Source organism: Watersipora subatra, unplaced genomic scaffold (genome assembly GCF_963576615.1).
Source record: "Watersipora subatra unplaced genomic scaffold, tzWatSuba1.1 SCAFFOLD_128, whole genome shotgun sequence".
Lineage (NCBI taxonomy): Eukaryota > Metazoa > Bryozoa > Gymnolaemata > Cheilostomatida > Watersiporidae > Watersipora > Watersipora subatra.
The window spans coordinates 170,982-192,000 of record NW_027045347.1 but is presented as its reverse complement, the minus strand read 5'-3'; the positions used below and the strand labels follow the sequence as shown (position 1 = coordinate 192,000).

At 39.5% G+C, this 21,019-nt stretch overlaps 18 non-coding genes across 18 annotated transcripts; 9 read left to right on the top strand and 9 right to left on the bottom strand.

Annotated features, from left to right (window-relative positions):
* Positions 1 to 234: 234 nt before the first annotated feature.
* LOC137410309 (5S ribosomal RNA) lies at positions 235 to 353 on the bottom strand. Its single transcript, XR_010981117.1, has one exon. It is a non-coding gene; the product is annotated as a 5S ribosomal RNA (ribosomal RNA).
* A 134-nt stretch (positions 354 to 487) lies between these two features.
* Positions 488 to 606, top strand: LOC137410226 (5S ribosomal RNA). The gene has a single exon (XR_010981038.1). It is a non-coding gene; the product is annotated as a 5S ribosomal RNA (ribosomal RNA).
* Positions 607 to 2,768: 2,162 nt separating this feature from the next.
* On the bottom strand, positions 2,769 to 2,887 carry LOC137410308 (5S ribosomal RNA). The gene has a single exon (XR_010981116.1). It is a non-coding gene; the product is annotated as a 5S ribosomal RNA (ribosomal RNA).
* Positions 2,888 to 3,021: 134 nt separating this feature from the next.
* Positions 3,022 to 3,140, top strand: LOC137410224 (5S ribosomal RNA). Its single transcript, XR_010981036.1, has one exon. It is a non-coding gene; the product is annotated as a 5S ribosomal RNA (ribosomal RNA).
* Positions 3,141 to 5,302: 2,162 nt separating this feature from the next.
* On the bottom strand, positions 5,303 to 5,421 carry LOC137410307 (5S ribosomal RNA). Its single transcript, XR_010981115.1, has one exon. It is a non-coding gene; the product is annotated as a 5S ribosomal RNA (ribosomal RNA).
* A 134-nt stretch (positions 5,422 to 5,555) lies between these two features.
* LOC137410223 (5S ribosomal RNA) lies at positions 5,556 to 5,674 on the top strand. Its single transcript, XR_010981035.1, has one exon. It is a non-coding gene; the product is annotated as a 5S ribosomal RNA (ribosomal RNA).
* Positions 5,675 to 7,829: 2,155 nt separating this feature from the next.
* LOC137410305 (5S ribosomal RNA) lies at positions 7,830 to 7,948 on the bottom strand. The gene has a single exon (XR_010981113.1). It is a non-coding gene; the product is annotated as a 5S ribosomal RNA (ribosomal RNA).
* A 134-nt stretch (positions 7,949 to 8,082) lies between these two features.
* Positions 8,083 to 8,201, top strand: LOC137410222 (5S ribosomal RNA). The gene has a single exon (XR_010981034.1). It is a non-coding gene; the product is annotated as a 5S ribosomal RNA (ribosomal RNA).
* Positions 8,202 to 10,307: 2,106 nt separating this feature from the next.
* On the bottom strand, positions 10,308 to 10,426 carry LOC137410304 (5S ribosomal RNA). Its single transcript, XR_010981112.1, has one exon. It is a non-coding gene; the product is annotated as a 5S ribosomal RNA (ribosomal RNA).
* Positions 10,427 to 10,560: 134 nt separating this feature from the next.
* Positions 10,561 to 10,679, top strand: LOC137410221 (5S ribosomal RNA). Its single transcript, XR_010981033.1, has one exon. It is a non-coding gene; the product is annotated as a 5S ribosomal RNA (ribosomal RNA).
* Positions 10,680 to 12,792: 2,113 nt separating this feature from the next.
* On the bottom strand, positions 12,793 to 12,911 carry LOC137410303 (5S ribosomal RNA). Its single transcript, XR_010981111.1, has one exon. It is a non-coding gene; the product is annotated as a 5S ribosomal RNA (ribosomal RNA).
* Positions 12,912 to 13,045: 134 nt separating this feature from the next.
* LOC137410220 (5S ribosomal RNA) lies at positions 13,046 to 13,164 on the top strand. Its single transcript, XR_010981032.1, has one exon. It is a non-coding gene; the product is annotated as a 5S ribosomal RNA (ribosomal RNA).
* Positions 13,165 to 15,319: 2,155 nt separating this feature from the next.
* On the bottom strand, positions 15,320 to 15,438 carry LOC137410302 (5S ribosomal RNA). Its single transcript, XR_010981110.1, has one exon. It is a non-coding gene; the product is annotated as a 5S ribosomal RNA (ribosomal RNA).
* Positions 15,439 to 15,572: 134 nt separating this feature from the next.
* LOC137410219 (5S ribosomal RNA) lies at positions 15,573 to 15,691 on the top strand. Its single transcript, XR_010981031.1, has one exon. It is a non-coding gene; the product is annotated as a 5S ribosomal RNA (ribosomal RNA).
* A 2,155-nt stretch (positions 15,692 to 17,846) lies between these two features.
* Positions 17,847 to 17,965, bottom strand: LOC137410300 (5S ribosomal RNA). The gene has a single exon (XR_010981109.1). It is a non-coding gene; the product is annotated as a 5S ribosomal RNA (ribosomal RNA).
* Positions 17,966 to 18,099: 134 nt separating this feature from the next.
* Positions 18,100 to 18,218, top strand: LOC137410218 (5S ribosomal RNA). Its single transcript, XR_010981030.1, has one exon. It is a non-coding gene; the product is annotated as a 5S ribosomal RNA (ribosomal RNA).
* Positions 18,219 to 20,324: 2,106 nt separating this feature from the next.
* LOC137410299 (5S ribosomal RNA) lies at positions 20,325 to 20,443 on the bottom strand. Its single transcript, XR_010981108.1, has one exon. It is a non-coding gene; the product is annotated as a 5S ribosomal RNA (ribosomal RNA).
* A 134-nt stretch (positions 20,444 to 20,577) lies between these two features.
* Positions 20,578 to 20,696, top strand: LOC137410326 (5S ribosomal RNA). The gene has a single exon (XR_010981133.1). It is a non-coding gene; the product is annotated as a 5S ribosomal RNA (ribosomal RNA).
* Positions 20,697 to 21,019: the final 323 nt, after the last annotated feature.

Below are 21,019 nucleotides of genomic sequence, written 5' to 3'. Positions count from 1 at the left end.
TTGATCACGCTTGCCAGAAGGGTTTTGACGCGGAAATGCAGCAGCAATGTTATATATACTGTTACACACTACACGTACGTAGTACATAGTACATAGTACATAGTACATAGTATATATATATAACGCATACGTAGTACATGTTCATGTACATGAACATGTACATGTACATGTACATGTAGATGAAGATAGCGCGAAGATCGCGATGAAGATAGCAAGATGTAAAAATAAATAAAAAGTCTACAGCACCCGGTATTCCCAGGCGGTCACCCATCCAAGTACTAACCGGGCTCGACGTTGCTTAGCTTCAGTGATCGGACGAGAACTGGCGTTTTCAACGTGATATGGCCGTAGACACTGATGCGCTCTTCGAGACACGCTATTAACGCAGAGTTATAATAATGCTCACCAAGCCGTGACTATATTGTCCAATGGGCGTTCGCTGATTATTGCCACGTTTCTCATTAGCGTCTGTTGAAGCTTACTAAATGTCTACGGCCATATCACGTTGAAAACGCCAGTTCTCGTCCGATCACTGAAGCTAAGCAACGTCGAGCCCGGTTAGTACTTGGATGGGTGACCGCCTGGGAATACCGGGTGCTGTAGACCTTTAGTTTTTATCAAAATTATACTAATTTAGAATTTTCAAGCTTCTTTAATTCACTCTATCTCTTGATATAGAATAAAAAATCATTTCCGCTTGAAAGTCTTTTAATTCGCTCTATCTCTTGATGTAAAATAAAAAATCATTTCCGCTTGAAAGTCTTTTAATTCGCTCTATCTCTTGATGTAAAATAAAAAATCATTTCCATTTAAAAGTCTTTTAATTCGCTCTATCTCTTGATTTAAAACAAAAAATCATTTCCATTTAAAAGTCTTTTAATTCGCTCTATCTTTTGATATAAAATAAAAAATCATTTCCATTTAAAAGTCTTTTAATTCGCTCTATCTTTTGATATAAAATAAAAAATCATTTCCATTTAAAAGTCTTTTAATTCGCTCTATCTTTTGATATAAAATAAAAAATCATTTCCATTCAAAGGTTTTAGCCGAAACTGGATAATATGAATATTATTAGTACTTGATGCTATCCGGCTAGCTTCAATCTCCTCATCTTCACCAGCCATGCGCCGCTGCTACCCGTGCATTTTAAAGAGGATATAATTTCGATTCGTTTTCATTTTGCGCGGCGTAATAGCTCAAGAAACTCGCGTTAAGATTTTCTTTTAATTGCGCAACTCGTATGTCGGCGTTACGAGTTTACCTAAAAGCTAAAATAAATAACTAAACGAAACTCGACTCGGCCTTTCGCCGCAAAATACGCATTCTCGTAATGTAAACTCGAGCGATCGTCTTCGATCGTGATGAAACAAAACCGTACTCGCGGATGCGTAAAAGTCTAAAAGGTAAATTGTGTCAAAAAGTTTCGAAACGATTTACAAACCGGAACGTGGAATCTACGTTACGACGGCAACTAAGTTCGGTGATGAGCGCGGGCCAGCGCGTAGCTAAGGTTGCTCCATCAGTTTTTATCTTTGCGGAACTATCTCTAGCGAAAAGCCTACTTTCGCGTAAGGTCATTTCCACGCGATTATAATTATTTAAAAGGAAAATATTTACCGTAGTTTTCAAAATGCTGACGAAATAATCTAAAGCGCGTGAAGCGGCGGTAACGAGCCTGCAACCTTCGTACGAATCGGCGAGATCTTGAACGCTATGCGTTTAGCCAATGAGTGAACGAGTCGAATATTATCGAGCGCGAACAACCACGCCATCGAAGTATGAGAGTACACACGACTCCTAATTTGCACAATATCAACGATTCGTTTGAGCCGGGAATATTCGTTACGCAATGGCAAAGTTTTAAGCTATACGTTCGAAGTAACTCGATAGCTTTTCATAGCTAATGAGCGAGCTGGACGAATAACCGGCAGCGCGATTGACCGCTCTTTCAAATATTGAGAGAGCGAACGAATCCTAATTTACATGGTACGCATGAATGTTTCGTTGCAGCGCGATTAACCGCTCTTTCAGATGTTGAGAGAGCAAACGAATCCTAATTTACACGTGTATATAGTAGACGTACTACGATTGTTTCGTTAGGAGTTGAAGCTACTCGCGCGGCGGTCGAACGCGAGCGTACTCGTTTGGAGGCTATTACACCATTTCTAAAGCATCGCTTTATTTGGTTCGACGTGAACATCTTTTTAACACACCTGTTCGCGTAAGTAAAAGCTTTCTATGTAGGGCTGTTTTCTTTCGAACTCGTAGATGAGAAGAACAAGCCAAAGAACGGCGCTTTCTACTCACCTGTCTTTACACGCGTAGACATTAGATAGCCGGTAAACTAATAAGATCTACGATAGCGCGTCACTTTATGTCGAGAAAAAGTAACAAACTTCCTTTAAAAGAGATTTCTTCGGATTAAAAGTGAGAATATGTTATTTTTATGTTGAGATCGGACGCTGCAACAGTTTTCGTTATACACGAGTAGAGTACATCCTTCGACTACAAAAAGTGTCGCGCTTTAATTGATCACGCTTGCCAGAAGGGTTTTGACGCGGAAATGCAGCAGCAAAGTTATATATACTGTTACACACTACACGTACGTAGTACATAGTACATAGTACATAGTACATAGTATATGTATATATATATAACGCATACGTAGTACATGTTCATGTACATGAACATGTACATGTACATGTACATGTAGATGAAGATAGCGCGAAGATCGCGATGAAGATAGCAAGATGTAAAAATAAATAAAAAGTCTACAGCACCCGGTATTCCCAGGCGGTCACCCATCCAAGTACTAACCGGGCTCGACGTTGCTTAGCTTCAGTGATCGGACGAGAACTGGCGTTTTCAACGTGATATGGCCGTAGACACTGATGCGCTCTTCGAGACACGCTATTAACGCAGAGTTATAATAATGCTCACCAAGCCGTGACTATATTGTCCAATGGGCGTTCGCTGATTATTGCCACGTTTCTCATTAGCGTCTGTTGAAGCTTACTAAATGTCTACGGCCATATCACGTTGAAAACGCCAGTTCTCGTCCGATCACTGAAGCTAAGCAACGTCGAGCCCGGTTAGTACTTGGATGGGTGACCGCCTGGGAATACCGGGTGCTGTAGACCTTTAGTTTTTATCAAAATTATACTAATTTAGAATTTTCAAGCTTCTTTAATTCACTCTATCTCTTGATATAGAATAAAAAATCATTTCCGCTTGAAAGTCTTTTAATTCGCTCTATCTCTTGATGTAAAATAAAAAATCATTTCCGCTTGAAAGTCTTTTAATTCGCTCTATCTCTTGATGTAAAATAAAAAATCATTTCCATTTAAAAGTCTTTTAATTCGCTCTATCTCTTGATTTAAAACAAAAAATCATTTCCATTTAAAAGTCTTTTAATTCGCTCTATCTTTTGATATAAAATAAAAAATCATTTCCATTTAAAAGTCTTTTAATTCGCTCTATCTTTTGATATAAAATAAAAAATCATTTCCATTTAAAAGTCTTTTAATTCGCTCTATCTTTTGATATAAAATAAAAAATCATTTCCATTCAAAGGTTTTAGCCGAAACTGGATAATATGAATATTATTAGTACTTGATGCTATCCGGCTAGCTTCAATCTCCTCATCTTCACCAGCCATGCGCCGCTGCTACCCGTGCATTTTAAAGAGGATATAATTTCGATTCGTTTTCATTTTGCGCGGCGTAATAGCTCAAGAAACTCGCGTTAAGATTTTCTTTTAATTGCGCAACTCGTATGTCGGCGTTACGAGTTTACCTAAAAGCTAAAATAAATAACTAAACGAAACTCGACTCGGCCTTTCGCCGCAAAATACGCATTCTCGTAATGTAAACTCGAGCGATCGTCTTCGATCGTGATGAAACAAAACCGTACTCGCGGATGCGTAAAAGTCTAAAAGGTAAATTGTGTCAAAAAGTTTCGAAACGATTTACAAACCGGAACGTGGAATCTACGTTACGACGGCAACTAAGTTCGGTGATGAGCGCGGGCCAGCGCGTAGCTAAGGTTGCTCCATCAGTTTTTATCTTTGCGGAACTATCTCTAGCGAAAAGCCTACTTTCGCGTAAGGTCATTTCCACGCAATTATAATTATTTAAAAGGAAAATATTTACCGTAGTTTTCAAAATGCTGACGAAATAATCTAAAGCGCGTGAAGCGGCGGTAACGAGCCTGCAACCTTCGTACGAATCGGCGAGATCTTGAGCGCTATGCGTTTAGCCAATGAGTGAACGAGTCGAATATTATCGAGCGCGAACAACCACGCCATCGAAGTATGAGAGTACACACGACTCCTAATTTGCACAATATCAACGATTCGTTTGAGCCGGGAATATTCGTTACGCAATGGCAAAGTTTTAAGCTATACGTTCGAAGTAACTCGATAGCTTTTCATAGCTAATGAGCGAGCTGGACGAATAACCGGCAGCGCGATTGACCGCTCTTTCAAATATTGAGAGAGCGAACGAATCCTAATTTACATGGTACGCATGAATGTTTCGTTGCAGCGCGATTAACCGCTCTTTCAGATGTTGAGAGAGCAAACGAATCCTAATTTACACGTGTATATAGTAGACGTACTACGATTGTTTCGTTAGGAGTTGAAGCTACTCGCGCGGCGGTCGAACGCGAGCGTACTCGTTTGGAGGCTATTACACCATTTCTAAAGCATCGCTTTATTTGGTTCGACGTGAACATCTTTTTAACACACCTGTTCGCGTAAGTAAAAGCTTTCTATGTAGGGCTGTTTTCTTTCGAACTCGTAGATGAGAAGAACAAGCCAAAGAACGGCGCTTTCTACTCACCTGTCTTTACACGCGTAGACATTAGATAGCCGGTAAACTAATAAGATCTACGATAGCGCGTCACTTTATGTCGAGAAAAAGTAACAAACTTCCTTTAAAAGAGATTTCTTCGGATTAAAAGTGAGAATATGTTATTTTTATGTTGAGATCGGACGCTGCAACAGTTTTCGTTATACACGAGTAGAGTACATCCTTCGACTACAAAAAGTGTCGCGCTTTAATTGATCACGCTTGCCAGAAGGGTTTTGACGCGGAAATGCAGCAGCAAAGTTATATATACTGTTACACACTACACGTACGTAGTACATAGTACATAGTACATAGTACATAGTATATGTATATATATATAACGCATACGTAGTACATGTTCATGTACATGAACATGTACATGTACATGTACATGTAGATGAAGATAGCGCGAAGATCGCGATGAAGATAGCAAGATGTAAAAATAAATAAAAAGTCTACAGCACCCGGTATTCCCAGGCGGTCACCCATCCAAGTACTAACCGGGCTCGACGTTGCTTAGCTTCAGTGATCGGACGAGAACTGGCGTTTTCAACGTGATATGGCCGTAGACACTGATGCGCTCTTCGAGACACGCTATTAACGCAGAGTTATAATAATGCTCACCAAGCCGTGACTATATTGTCCAATGGGCGTTCGCTGATTATTGCCACGTTTCTCATTAGCGTCTGTTGAAGCTTACTAAATGTCTACGGCCATATCACGTTGAAAACGCCAGTTCTCGTCCGATCACTGAAGCTAAGCAACGTCGAGCCCGGTTAGTACTTGGATGGGTGACCGCCTGGGAATACCGGGTGCTGTAGACCTTTAGTTTTTATCAAAATTATACTAATTTAGAATTTTCAAGCTTCTTTAATTCACTCTATCTCTTGATATAGAATAAAAAATCATTTCCGCTTGAAAGTCTTTTAATTCGCTCTATCTCTTGATGTAAAATAAAAAATCATTTCCGCTTGAAAGTCTTTTAATTCGCTCTATCTCTTGATGTAAAATAAAAAATCATTTCCATTTAAAAGTCTTTTAATTCGCTCTATCTCTTGATTTAAAACAAAAAATCATTTCCATTTAAAAGTCTTTTAATTCGCTCTATCTTTTGATATAAAATAAAAAATCATTTCCATTTAAAAGTCTTTTAATTCGCTCTATCTTTTGATATAAAATAAAAAATCATTTCCATTTAAAAGTCTTTTAATTCGCTCTATCTTTTGATATAAAATAAAAAATCATTTCCATTCAAAGGTTTTAGCCGAAACTGGATAATATGAATATTATTAGTACTTGATGCTATCCGGCTAGCTTCAATCTCCTCATCTTCACCAGCCATGCGCCGCTGCTACCCGTGCATTTTAAAGAGGATATAATTTCGATTCGTTTTCATTTTGCGCGGCGTAATAGCTCAAGAAACTCGCGTTAAGATTTTCTTTTAATTGCGCAACTCGTATGTCGGCGTTACGAGTTTACCTAAAAGCTAAAATAAATAACTAAACGAAACTCGACTCGGCCTTTCGCCGCAAAATACGCATTCTCGTAATGTAAACTCGAGCGATCGTCTTCGATCGTGATGAAACAAAACCGTACTCGCGGATGCGTAAAAGTCTAAAAGGTAAATTGTGTCAAAAAGTTTCGAAACGATTTACAAACCGGAACGTGGAATCTACGTTACGACGGCAACTAAGTTCGGTGATGAGCGCGGGCCAGCGCGTAGCTAAGGTTGCTCCATCAGTTTTTATCTTTGCGGAACTATCTCTAGCGAAAAGCCTACTTTCGCGTAAGGTCATTTCCACGCAATTATAATTATTTAAAAGGAAAATATTTACCGTAGTTTTCAAAATGCTGACGAAATAATCTAAAGCGCGTGAAGCGGCGGTAACGAGCCTGCAACCTTCGTACGAATCGGCGAGATCTTGAACGCTATGCGTTTAGCCAATGAGTGAACGAGTCGAATATTATCGAGCGCGAACAACCACGCCATCGAAGTATGAGAGTACACACGACTCCTAATTTGCACAATATCAACGATTCGTTTGAGCCGGGAATATTCGTTACGCAATGGCAAAGTTTTAAGCTATACGTTCGAAGTAACTCGATAGCTTTTCATAGCTAATGAGCGAGCTGGACGAATAACCGGCAGCGCGATTGACCGCTCTTTCAAATATTGAGAGAGCGAACGAATCCTAGTTTACATGGTACGCATGAATGTTTCGTTGCAGCGCGATTAACCGCTCTTTCAGATGTTAAGAGAGCAAACGAATCCTAATTTACACGTGTATATAGTAGACGTACTACGATTGTTTCGTTAGGAGTTGAAGCTACTCGCGCGGCGGTCGAACGCGAGCGTACTCGTTTGGAGGCTATTACACCATTTCTAAAGCATCGCTTTATTTGGTTCGACGTGAACATCTTTTTAACACACCTGTTCGCGTAAGTAAAAGCTTTCTATGTAGGGCTGTTTTCTTTCGAACTCGTAGATGAGAAGAACAAGCCAAAGAACGGCGCTTTCTACTCACCTGTCTTTACACGCGTAGACATTAGATAGCCGGTAAACTAATAAGATCTACGATAGCGCGTCACTTTATGTCGAGAAAAAGTAACAAACTTCCTTTAAAAGAGATTTCTTCGGATTAAAAGTGAGAATATGTTATTTTTATGTTGAGATCGGACGCTGCAACAGTTTTCGTTATACACGAGTAGAGTACATCCTTCGACTACAAAAAGTGTCGCGCTTTAATTGATCACGCTTGCCAGAAGGGTTTTGACGCGGAAATGCAGCAGCAAAGTTATATATACTGTTACACACTACACGTACGTAGTACATAGTACATAGTACATAGTATATGTATATATATATAACGCATACGTAGTACATGTTCATGTACATGAACATGTACATGTACATGTACATGTAGATGAAGATAGCGCGAAGATCGCGATGAAGATAGCAAGATGTAAAAATAAATAAAAAGTCTACAGCACCCGGTATTCCCAGGCGGTCACCCATCCAAGTACTAACCGGGCTCGACGTTGCTTAGCTTCAGTGATCGGACGAGAACTGGCGTTTTCAACGTGATATGGCCGTAGACACTGATGCGCTCTTCGAGACACGCTATTAACGCAGAGTTATAATAATGCTCACCAAGCCGTGACTATATTGTCCAATGGGCGTTCGCTGATTATTGCCACGTTTCTCATTAGCGTCTGTTGAAGCTTACTAAATGTCTACGGCCATATCACGTTGAAAACGCCAGTTCTCGTCCGATCACTGAAGCTAAGCAACGTCGAGCCCGGTTAGTACTTGGATGGGTGACCGCCTGGGAATACCGGGTGCTGTAGACCTTTAGTTTTTATCAAAATTATACTAATTTAGAATTTTCAAGCTTCTTTAATTCACTCTATCTCTTGATATAGAATAAAAAATCATTTCCGCTTGAAAGTCTTTTAATTCGCTCTATCTCTTGATGTAAAATAAAAAATCATTTCCATTTAAAAGTCTTTTAATTCGCTCTATCTCTTGATTTAAAACAAAAAATCATTTCCATTTAAAAGTCTTTTAATTCGCTCTATCTTTTGATATAAAATAAAAAATCATTTCCATTTAAAAGTCTTTTAATTCGCTCTATCTTTTGATATAAAATAAAAAATCATTTCCATTTAAAAGTCTTTTAATTCGCTCTATCTTTTGATATAAAATAAAAAATCATTTCCATTCAAAGGTTTTAGCCGAAACTGGATAATATGAATATTATTAGTACTTGATGCTATCCGGCTAGCTTCAATCTCCTCATCTTCACCAGCCATGCGCCGCTGCTACCCGTGCATTTTAAAGAGGATATAATTTCGATTCGTTTTCATTTTGCGCGGCGTAATAGCTCAAGAAACTCGCGTTAAGATTTTCTTTTAATTGCGCAACTCGTATGTCGGCGTTACGAGTTTACCTAAAAGCTAAAATAAATAACTAAACGAAACTCGACTTGGCCTTTCGCCGCAAAATACGCATTCTCGTAATGTAAACTCGAGCGATCGTCTTCGATCGTGATGAAACAAAACCGTACTCGCGGATGCGTAAAAGTCTAAAAGGTAAATTGTGTCAAAAAGTTTCGAAACGATTTACAAACCGGAACGTGGAATCTACGTTACGACGGCAACTAAGTTCGGTGATGAGCGCGGGCCAGCGCGTAGCTAAGGTTGCTCCATCAGTTTTTATCTTTGCGGAACTATCTCTAGCGAAAAGCCTACTTTCGCGTAAGGTCATTTCCACGCAATTATAATTATTTAAAAGGAAAATATTTACCGTAGTTTTCAAAATGCTGACGAAATAATCTAAAGCGCGTGAAGCGGCGGTAACGAGCCTGCAACCTTCGTACGAATCGGCGAGATCTTGAACGCTATGCGTTTAGCCAATGAGTGAACGAGTCGAATATTATCGAGCGCGAACAACCACGCCATCGAAGTATGAGAGTACACACGACTCCTAATTTGCACAATATCAACGATTCGTTTGAGCCGGGAATATTCGTTACGCAATGGCAAAGTTTTAAGCTATACGTTCGAAGTAACTCGATAGCTTTTCATAGCTAATGAGCGAGCTGGACGAATAACCGGCAGCGCGATTGACCGCTCTTTCAAATATTGAGAGAGCGAACGAATCCTAGTTTACATGGTACGCATGAATGTTTCGTTGCAGCGCGATTAACCGCTCTTTCAGATGTTAAGAGAGCAAACGAATCCTAATTTACACGTGTATATAGTAGACGTACTACGATTGTTTCGTTAGGAGTTGAAGCTACTCGCGCGGCGGTCGAACGCGAGCGTACTCGTTTGGAGGCTATTACACCATTTCTAAAGCATCGCTTTATTTGGTTCGACGTGAACATCTTTTTAACACACCTGTTCGCGTAAGTAAAAGCTTTCTATGTAGGGCTGTTTTCTTTCGAACTCGTAGATGAGAAGAACAAGCCAAAGAACGGCGCTTTCTACTCACCTGTCTTTACACGCGTAGACATTAGATAGCCGGTAAACTAATAAGATCTACGATAGCGCGTCACTTTATGTCGAGAAAAAGTAACAAACTTCCTTTAAAAGAGATTTCTTCGGATTAAAAGTGAGAATATGTTATTTTTATGTTGAGATCGGACGCTGCAACAGTTTTCGTTATACACGAGTAGAGTACATCCTTCGACTACAAAAAGTGTCGCGCTTTAATTGATCACGCTTGCCAGAAGGGTTTTGACGCGGAAATGCAGCAGCAAAGTTATATATACTGTTACACACTACACGTACGTAGTACATAGTACATAGTACATAGTACATAGTATATGTATATATATATAACGCATACGTAGTACATGTTCATGTACATGAACATGTACATGTACATGTACATGTAGATGAAGATAGCGCGAAGATCGCGATGAAGATAGCAAGATGTAAAAATAAATAAAAAGTCTACAGCACCCGGTATTCCCAGGCGGTCACCCATCCAAGTACTAACCGGGCTCGACGTTGCTTAGCTTCAGTGATCGGACGAGAACTGGCGTTTTCAACGTGATATGGCCGTAGACACTGATGCGCTCTTCGAGACACGCTATTAACGCAGAGTTATAATAATGCTCACCAAGCCGTGACTATATTGTCCAATGGGCGTTCGCTGATTATTGCCACGTTTCTCATTAGCGTCTGTTGAAGCTTACTAAATGTCTACGGCCATATCACGTTGAAAACGCCAGTTCTCGTCCGATCACTGAAGCTAAGCAACGTCGAGCCCGGTTAGTACTTGGATGGGTGACCGCCTGGGAATACCGGGTGCTGTAGACCTTTAGTTTTTATCAAAATTATACTAATTTAGAATTTTCAAGCTTCTTTAATTCACTCTATCTCTTGATATAGAATAAAAAATCATTTCCGCTTGAAAGTCTTTTAATTCGCTCTATCTCTTGATGTAAAATAAAAAATCATTTCCGCTTGAAAGTCTTTTAATTCGCTCTATCTCTTGATGTAAAATAAAAAATCATTTCCATTTAAAAGTCTTTTAATTCGCTCTATCTCTTGATTTAAAACAAAAAATCATTTCCATTTAAAAGTCTTTTAATTCGCTCTATCTTTTGATATAAAATAAAAAATCATTTCCATTTAAAAGTCTTTTAATTCGCTCTATCTTTTGATATAAAATAAAAAATCATTTCCATTCAAAGGTTTTAGCCGAAACTGGATAATATGAATATTATTAGTACTTGATGCTATCCGGCTAGCTTCAATCTCCTCATCTTCACCAGCCATGCGCCGCTGCTACCCGTGCATTTTAAAGAGGATATAATTTCGATTCGTTTTCATTTTGCGCGGCGTAATAGCTCAAGAAACTCGCGTTAAGATTTTCTTTTAATTGCGCAACTCGTATGTCGGCGTTACGAGTTTACCTAAAAGCTAAAATAAATAACTAAACGAAACTCGACTCGGCCTTTCGCCGCAAAATACGCATTCTCGTAATGTAAACTCGAGCGATCGTCTTCGATCGTGATGAAACAAAACCGTACTCGCGGATGCGTAAAAGTCTAAAAGGTAAATTGTGTCAAAAAGTTTCGAAACGATTTACAAACCGGAACGTGGAATCTACGTTACGACGGCAACTAAGTTCGGTGATGAGCGCGGGCCAGCGCGTAGCTAAGGTTGCTCCATCAGTTTTTATCTTTGCGGAACTATCTCTAGCGAAAAGCCTACTTTCGCGTAAGGTCATTTCCACGCAATTATAATTATTTAAAAGGAAAATATTTACCGTAGTTTTCAAAATGCTGACGAAATAATCTAAAGCGCGTGAAGCGGCGGTAACGAGCCTGCAACCTTCGTACGAATCGGCGAGATCTTGAACGCTATGCGTTTAGCCAATGAGTGAACGAGTCGAATATTATCGAGCGCGAACAACCACGCCATCGAAGTATGAGAGTACACACGACTCCTAATTTGCACAATATCAACGATTCGTTTGAGCCGGGAATATTCGTTACGCAATGGCAAAGTTTTAAGCTATACGTTCGAAGTAACTCGATAGCTTTTCATAGCTAATGAGCGAGCTGGACGAATAACCGGCAGCGCGATTGACCGCTCTTTCAAATATTGAGAGAGCGAACGAATCCTAATTTACATGGTACGCATGAATGTTTCGTTGCAGCGCGATTAACCGCTCTTTCAGATGTTGAGAGAGCAAACGAATCCTAATTTACACGTGTATATAGTAGACGTACTACGATTGTTTCGTTAGGAGTTGAAGCTACTCGCGCGGCGGTCGAACGCGAGCGTACTCGTTTGGAGGCTATTACACCATTTCTAAAGCATCGCTTTATTTGGTTCGACGTGAACATCTTTTTAACACACCTGTTCGCGTAAGTAAAAGCTTTCTATGTAGGGCTGTTTTCTTTCGAACTCGTAGATGAGAAGAACAAGCCAAAGAACGGCGCTTTCTACTCACCTGTCTTTACACGCGTAGACATTAGATAGCCGGTAAACTAATAAGATCTACGATAGCGCGTCACTTTATGTCGAGAAAAAGTAACAAACTTCCTTTAAAAGAGATTTCTTCGGATTAAAAGTGAGAATATGTTATTTTTATGTTGAGATCGGACGCTGCAACAGTTTTCGTTATACACGAGTAGAGTACATCCTTCGACTACAAAAAGTGTCGCGCTTTAATTGATCACGCTTGCCAGAAGGGTTTTGACGCGGAAATGCAGCAGCAAAGTTATATATACTGTTACACACTACACGTACGTAGTACATAGTACATAGTACATAGTACATAGTACATAGTATATGTATATATATATAACGCATACGTAGTACATGTTCATGTACATGAACATGTACATGTACATGTACATGTAGATGAAGATAGCGCGAAGATCGCGATGAAGATAGCAAGATGTAAAAATAAATAAAAAGTCTACAGCACCCGGTATTCCCAGGCGGTCACCCATCCAAGTACTAACCGGGCTCGACGTTGCTTAGCTTCAGTGATCGGACGAGAACTGGCGTTTTCAACGTGATATGGCCGTAGACACTGATGCGCTCTTCGAGACACGCTATTAACGCAGAGTTATAATAATGCTCACCAAGCCGTGACTATATTGTCCAATGGGCGTTCGCTGATTATTGCCACGTTTCTCATTAGCGTCTGTTGAAGCTTACTAAATGTCTACGGCCATATCACGTTGAAAACGCCAGTTCTCGTCCGATCACTGAAGCTAAGCAACGTCGAGCCCGGTTAGTACTTGGATGGGTGACCGCCTGGGAATACCGGGTGCTGTAGACCTTTAGTTTTTATCAAAATTATACTAATTTAGAATTTTCAAGCTTCTTTAATTCACTCTATCTCTTGATATAGAATAAAAAATCATTTCCGCTTGAAAGTCTTTTAATTCGCTCTATCTCTTGATGTAAAATAAAAAATCATTTCCGCTTGAAAGTCTTTTAATTCGCTCTATCTCTTGATGTAAAATAAAAAATCATTTCCATTTAAAAGTCTTTTAATTCGCTCTATCTCTTGATTTAAAACAAAAAATCATTTCCATTTAAAAGTCTTTTAATTCGCTCTATCTTTTGATATAAAATAAAAAATCATTTCCATTTAAAAGTCTTTTAATTCGCTCTATCTTTTGATATAAAATAAAAAATCATTTCCATTTAAAAGTCTTTTAATTCGCTCTATCTTTTGATATAAAATAAAAAATCATTTCCATTCAAAGGTTTTAGCCGAAACTGGATAATATGAATATTATTAGTACTTGATGCTATCCGGCTAGCTTCAATCTCCTCATCTTCACCAGCCATGCGCCGCTGCTACCCGTGCATTTTAAAGAGGATATAATTTCGATTCGTTTTCATTTTGCGCGGCGTAATAGCTCAAGAAACTCGCGTTAAGATTTTCTTTTAATTGCGCAACTCGTATGTCGGCGTTACGAGTTTACCTAAAAGCTAAAATAAATAACTAAACGAAACTCGACTCGGCCTTTCGCCGCAAAATACGCATTCTCGTAATGTAAACTCGAGCGATCGTCTTCGATCGTGATGAAACAAAACCGTACTCGCGGATGCGTAAAAGTCTAAAAGGTAAATTGTGTCAAAAAGTTTCGAAACGATTTACAAACCGGAACGTGGAATCTACGTTACGACGGCAACTAAGTTCGGTGATGAGCGCGGGCCAGCGCGTAGCTAAGGTTGCTCCATCAGTTTTTATCTTTGCGGAACTATCTCTAGCGAAAAGCCTACTTTCGCGTAAGGTCATTTCCACGCAATTATAATTATTTAAAAGGAAAATATTTACCGTAGTTTTCAAAATGCTGACGAAATAATCTAAAGCGCGTGAAGCGGCGGTAACGAGCCTGCAACCTTCGTACGAATCGGCGAGATCTTGAGCGCTATGCGTTTAGCCAATGAGTGAACGAGTCGAATATTATCGAGCGCGAACAACCACGCCATCGAAGTATGAGAGTACACACGACTCCTAATTTGCACAATATCAACGATTCGTTTGAGCCGGGAATATTCGTTACGCAATGGCAAAGTTTTAAGCTATGCGTTCGAAGTAACTCGATAGCTTTTCATAGCTAATGAGCGAGCTGGACGAATAACCGGCAGCGCGATTGACCGCTCTTTCAAATATTGAGAGAGCGAACGAATCCTAGTTTACATGGTACGCATGAATGTTTCGTTGCAGCGCGATTAACCGCTCTTTCAGATGTTAAGAGAGCAAACGAATCCTAATTTACACGTGTATATAGTAGACGTACTACGATTGTTTCGTTAGGAGTTGAAGCTACTCGCGCGGCGGTCGAACGCGAGCGTACTCGTTTGGAGGCTATTACACCATTTCTAAAGCATCGCTTTATTTGGTTCGACGTGAACATCTTTTTAACACACCTGTTCGCGTAAGTAAAAGCTTTCTATGTAGGGCTGTTTTCTTTCGAACTCGTAGATGAGAAGAACAAGCCAAAGAACGGCGCTTTCTACTCACCTGTCTTTACACGCGTAGACATTAGATAGCCGGTAAACTAATAAGATCTACGATAGCGCGTCACTTTATGTCGAGAAAAAGTAACAAACTTCCTTTAAAAGAGATTTCTTCGGATTAAAAGTGAGAATATGTTATTTTTATGTTGAGATCGGACGCTGCAACAGTTTTCGTTATACACGAGTAGAGTACATCCTTCGACTACAAAAAGTGTCGCGCTTTAATTGATCACGCTTGCCAGAAGGGTTTTGACGCGGAAATGCAGCAGCAAAGTTATATATACTGTTACACACTACACGTACGTAGTACATAGTACATAGTACATAGTATATGTATATATATATAACGCATACGTAGTACATGTTCATGTACATGAACATGTACATGTACATGTACATGTAGATGAAGATAGCGCGAAGATCGCGATGAAGATAGCAAGATGTAAAAATAAATAAAAAGTCTACAGCACCCGGTATTCCCAGGCGGTCACCCATCCAAGTACTAACCGGGCTCGACGTTGCTTAGCTTCAGTGATCGGACGAGAACTGGCGTTTTCAACGTGATATGGCCGTAGACACTGATGCGCTCTTCGAGACACGCTATTAACGCAGAGTTATAATAATGCTCACCAAGCCGTGACTATATTGTCCAATGGGCGTTCGCTGATTATTGCCACGTTTCTCATTAGCGTCTGTTGAAGCTTACTAAATGTCTACGGCCATATCACGTTGAAAACGCCAGTTCTCGTCCGATCACTGAAGCTAAGCAACGTCGAGCCCGGTTAGTACTTGGATGGGTGACCGCCTGGGAATACCGGGTGCTGTAGACCTTTAGTTTTTATCAAAATTATACTAATTTAGAATTTTCAAGCTTCTTTAATTCACTCTATCTCTTGATATAGAATAAAAAATCATTTCCGCTTGAAAGTCTTTTAATTCGCTCTATCTCTTGATGTAAAATAAAAAATCATTTCCGCTTGAAAGTCTTTTAATTCGCTCTATCTCTTGATGTAAAATAAAAAATCATTTCCATTTAAAAGTCTTTTAATTCGCTCTATCTCTTGATTTAAAACAAAAAATCATTTCCATTTAAAAGTCTTTTAATTCGCTCTATCTTTTGATATAAAATAAAAAATCATTTCCATTTAAAAGTCTTTTAATTCGCTCTATCTTTTGATATAAAATAAAAAATCATTTCCATTTAAAAGTCTTTTAATTCGCTCTATCTTTTGATATAAAATAAAAAATCATTTCCATTCAAAGGTTTTAGCCGAAACTGGATAATATGAATATTATTAGTACTTGATGCTATCCGGCTAGCTTCAATCTCCTCATCTTCACCAGCCATGCGCCGCTGCTACCCGTGCATTTTAAAGAGGATATAATTTCGATTCGTTTTCATTTTGCGCGGCGTAATAGCTCAAGAAACTCGCGTTAAGATTTTCTTTTAATTGCGCAACTCGTATGTCGGCGTTACGAGTTTACCTAAAAGCTAAAATAAATAACTAAACGAAACTCGACTCGGCCTTTCGCCGCAAAATACGCATTCTCGTAATGTAAACTCGAGCGATCGTCTTCGATCGTGATGAAACAAAACCGTACTCGCGGATGCGTAAAAGTCTAAAAGGTAAATTGTGTCAAAAAGTTTCGAAACGATTTACAAACCGGAACGTGGAATCTACGTTACGACGGCAACTAAGTTCGGTGATGAGCGCGGGCCAGCGCGTAGCTAAGGTTGCTCCATCAGTTTTTATCTTTGCGGAACTATCTCTAGCGAAAAGCCTACTTTCGCGTAAGGTCATTTCCACGCAATTATAATTATTTAAAAGGAAAATATTTACCGTAGTTTTCAAAATGCTGACGAAATAATCTAAAGCGCGTGAAGCGGCGGTAACGAGCCTGCAACCTTCGTACGAATCGGCGAGATCTTGAACGCTATGCGTTTAGCCAATGAGTGAACGAGTCGAATATTATCGAGCGCGAACAACCACGCCATCGAAGTATGAGAGTACACACGACTCCTAATTTGCACAATATCAACGATTCGTTTGAGCTGGGAATATTCGTTACGCAATGGCAAAGTTTTAAGCTATACGTTCGAAGTAACTCGATAGCTTTTCATAGCTAATGAGTGAGCTGGACGAATAACCGGCAGCGCGATTGACCGCTCTTTCAAATATTGAGAGAGCGAACGAATCCTAGTTTACATGGTACGCATGAATGTTTCGTTGCAGCGCGATTAACCGCTCTTTCAGATGTTAAGAGAGCAAACGAATCCTAATTTACACGTGTATATAGTAGACGTACTACGATTGTTTCGTTAGGAGTTGAAGCTACTCGCGCGGCGGTCGAACGCGAGCGTACTCGTTTGGAGGCTATTACACCATTTCTAAAGCATCGCTTTATTTGGTTCGACGTGAACATCTTTTTAACACACCTGTTCGCGTAAGTAAAAGCTTTCTATGTAGGGCTGTTTTCTTTCGAACTCGTAGATGAGAAGAACAAGCCAAAGAACGGCGCTTTCTACTCACCTGTCTTTACACGCGTAGACATTAGATAGCCGGTAAACTAATAAGATCTACGATAGCGCGTCACTTTATGTCGAGAAAAAGTAACAAACTTCCTTTAAAAGAGATTTCTTCGGATTAAAAGTGAGAATATGTTATTTTTATGTTGAGATCGGACGCTGCAACAGTTTTCGTTATACACGAGTAGAGTACATCCTTCGACTACAAAAAGTGTCGCGCTTTAATTGATCACGCTTGCCAGAAGGGTTTTGACGCGGAAATGCAGCAGCAAAGTTATATATACTGTTACACACTACACGTACGTAGTACATAGTACATAGTACATAGTATATGTATATATATATAACGCATACGTAGTACATGTTCATGTACATGAACATGTACATGTACATGTACATGTAGATGAAGATAGCGCGAAGATCGCGATGAAGATAGCAAGATGTAAAAATAAATAAAAAGTCTACAGCACCCGGTATTCCCAGGCGGTCACCCATCCAAGTACTAACCGGGCTCGACGTTGCTTAGCTTCAGTGATCGGACGAGAACTGGCGTTTTCAACGTGATATGGCCGTAGACACTGATGCGCTCTTCGAGACACGCTATTAACGCAGAGTTATAATAATGCTCACCAAGCCGTGACTATATTGTCCAATGGGCGTTCGCTGATTATTGCCACGTTTCTCATTAGCGTCTGTTGAAGCTTACTAAATGTCTACGGCCATATCACGTTGAAAACGCCAGTTCTCGTCCGATCACTGAAGCTAAGCAACGTCGAGCCCGGTTAGTACTTGGATGGGTGACCGCCTGGGAATACCGGGTGCTGTAGACCTTTAGTTTTTATCAAAATTATACTAATTTAGAATTTTCAAGCTTCTTTAATTCACTCTATCTCTTGATATAGAATAAAAAATCATTTCCGCTTGAAAGTCTTTTAATTCGCTCTATCTCTTGATGTAAAATAAAAAATCATTTCCATTTAAAAGTCTTTTAATTCGCTCTATCTCTTGATTTAAAACAAAAAATCATTTCCATTTAAAAGTCTTTTAATTCGCTCTATCTTTTGATATAAAATAAAAAATCATTTCCATTTAAAAGTCTTTTAATTCGCTCTATCTTTTGATATAAAATAAAAAATCATTTCCATTTAAAAGTCTTTTAATTCGCTCTATCTTTTGATATAAAATAAAAAATCATTTCCATTCAAAGGTTTTAGCCGAAACTGGATAATATGAATATTATTAGTACTTGATGCTATCCGGCTAGCTTCAATCTCCTCATCTTCACCAGCCATGCGCCGCTGCTACCCGTGCATTTTAAAGAGGATATAATTTCGATTCGTTTTCATTTTGCGCGGCGTAATAGCTCAAGAAACTCGCGTTAAGATTTTCTTTTAATTGCGCAACTCGTATGTCGGCGTTACGAGTTTACCTAAAAGCTAAAATAAATAACTAAACGAAACTCGACTCGGCCTTTCGCCGCAAAATACGCATTCTCGTAATGTAAACTCGAGCGATCGTCTTCGATCGTGATGAAACAAAACCGTACTCGCGGATGCGTAAAAGTCTAAAAGGTAAATTGTGTCAAAAAGTTTCGAAACGATTTACAAACCGGAACGTGGAATCTACGTTACGACGGCAACTAAGTTCGGTGATGAGCGCGGGCCAGCGCGTAGCTAAGGTTGCTCCATCAGTTTTTATCTTTGCGGAACTATCTCTAGCGAAAAGCCTACTTTCGCGTAAGGTCATTTCCACGCAATTATAATTATTTAAAAGGAAAATATTTACCGTAGTTTTCAAAATGCTGACGAAATAATCTAAAGCGCGTGAAGCGGCGGTAACGAGCCTGCAACCTTCGTACGAATCGGCGAGATCTTGAACGCTATGCGTTTAGCCAATGAGTGAACGAGTCGAATATTATCGAGCGCGAACAACCACGCCATCGAAGTATGAGAGTACACACGACTCCTAATTTGCACAATATCAACGATTCGTTTGAGCCGGGAATATTCGTTACGCAATGGCAAAGTTTTAAGCTATACGTTCGAAGTAACTCGATAGCTTTTCATAGCTAATGAGCGAGCTGGACGAATAACCGGCAGCGCGATTGACCGCTCTTTCAAATATTGAGAGAGCGAACGAATCCTAATTTACATGGTACGCATGAATGTTTCGTTGCAGCGCGATTAACCGCTCTTTCAGATGTTGAGAGAGCAAACGAATCCTAATTTACACGTGTATATAGTAGACGTACTACGATTGTTTCGTTAGGAGTTGAAGCTACTCGCGCGGCGGTCGAACGCGAGCGTACTCGTTTGGAGGCTATTACACCATTTCTAAAGCATCGCTTTATTTGGTTCGACGTGAACATCTTTTTAACACACCTGTTCGCGTAAGTAAAAGCTTTCTATGTAGGGCTGTTTTCTTTCGAACTCGTAGATGAGAAGAACAAGCCAAAGAACGGCGCTTTCTACTCACCTGTCTTTACACGCGTAGACATTAGATAGCCGGTAAACTAATAAGATCTACGATAGCGCGTCACTTTATGTCGAGAAAAAGTAACAAACTTCCTTTAAAAGAGATTTCTTCGGATTAAAAGTGAGAATATGTTATTTTTATGTTGAGATCGGACGCTGCAACAGTTTTCGTTATACACGAGTAGAGTACATCCTTCGACTACAAAAAGTGTCGCGCTTTAATTGATCACGCTTGCCAGAAGGGTTTTGACGCGGAAATGCAGCAGCAAAGTTATATATACTGTTACACACTACACGTACGTAGTACATAGTACATAGTACATAGTACATAGTATATGTATATATATATAACGCATACGTAGTACATGTTCATGTACATGAACATGTACATGTACATGTACATGTAGATGAAGATAGCGCGAAGATCGCGATGAAGATAGCAAGATGTAAAAATAAATAAAAAGTCTACAGCACCCGGTATTCCCAGGCGGTCACCCATCCAAGTACTAACCGGGCTCGACGTTGCTTAGCTTCAGTGATCGGACGAGAACTGGCGTTTTCAACGTGATATGGCCGTAGACACTGATGCGCTCTTCGAGACACGCTATTAACGCAGAGTTATAATAATGCTCACCAAGCCGTGACTATATTGTCCAATGGGCGTTCGCTGATTATTGCCACGTTTCTCATTAGCGTCTGTTGAAGCTTACTAAATGTCTACGGCCATATCACGTTGAAAACGCCAGTTCTCGTCCGATCACTGAAGCTAAGCAACGTCAAGCCCGGTTAGTACTTGGATGGGTGACCGCCTGGGAATACCGGGTGCTGTAGACCTTTAGTTTTTATCAAAATTATACTAATTTAGAATTTTCAAGCTTCTTTAATTCACTCTATCTCTTGATATAGAATAAAAAATCATTTCCGCTTGAAAGTCTTTTAATTCGCTCTATCTCTTGATGTAAAATAAAAAATCATTTCCGCTTGAAAGTCTTTTAATTCGCTCTATCTCTTGATGTAAAATAAAAAATCATTTCCATTTAAAAGTCTTTTAATTCGCTCTATCTCTTGATTTAAAACAAAAAATCATTTCCATTTAAAAGTCTTTTAATTCGCTCTATCTTTTGATATAAAATAAAAAATCATTTCCATTTAAAAGT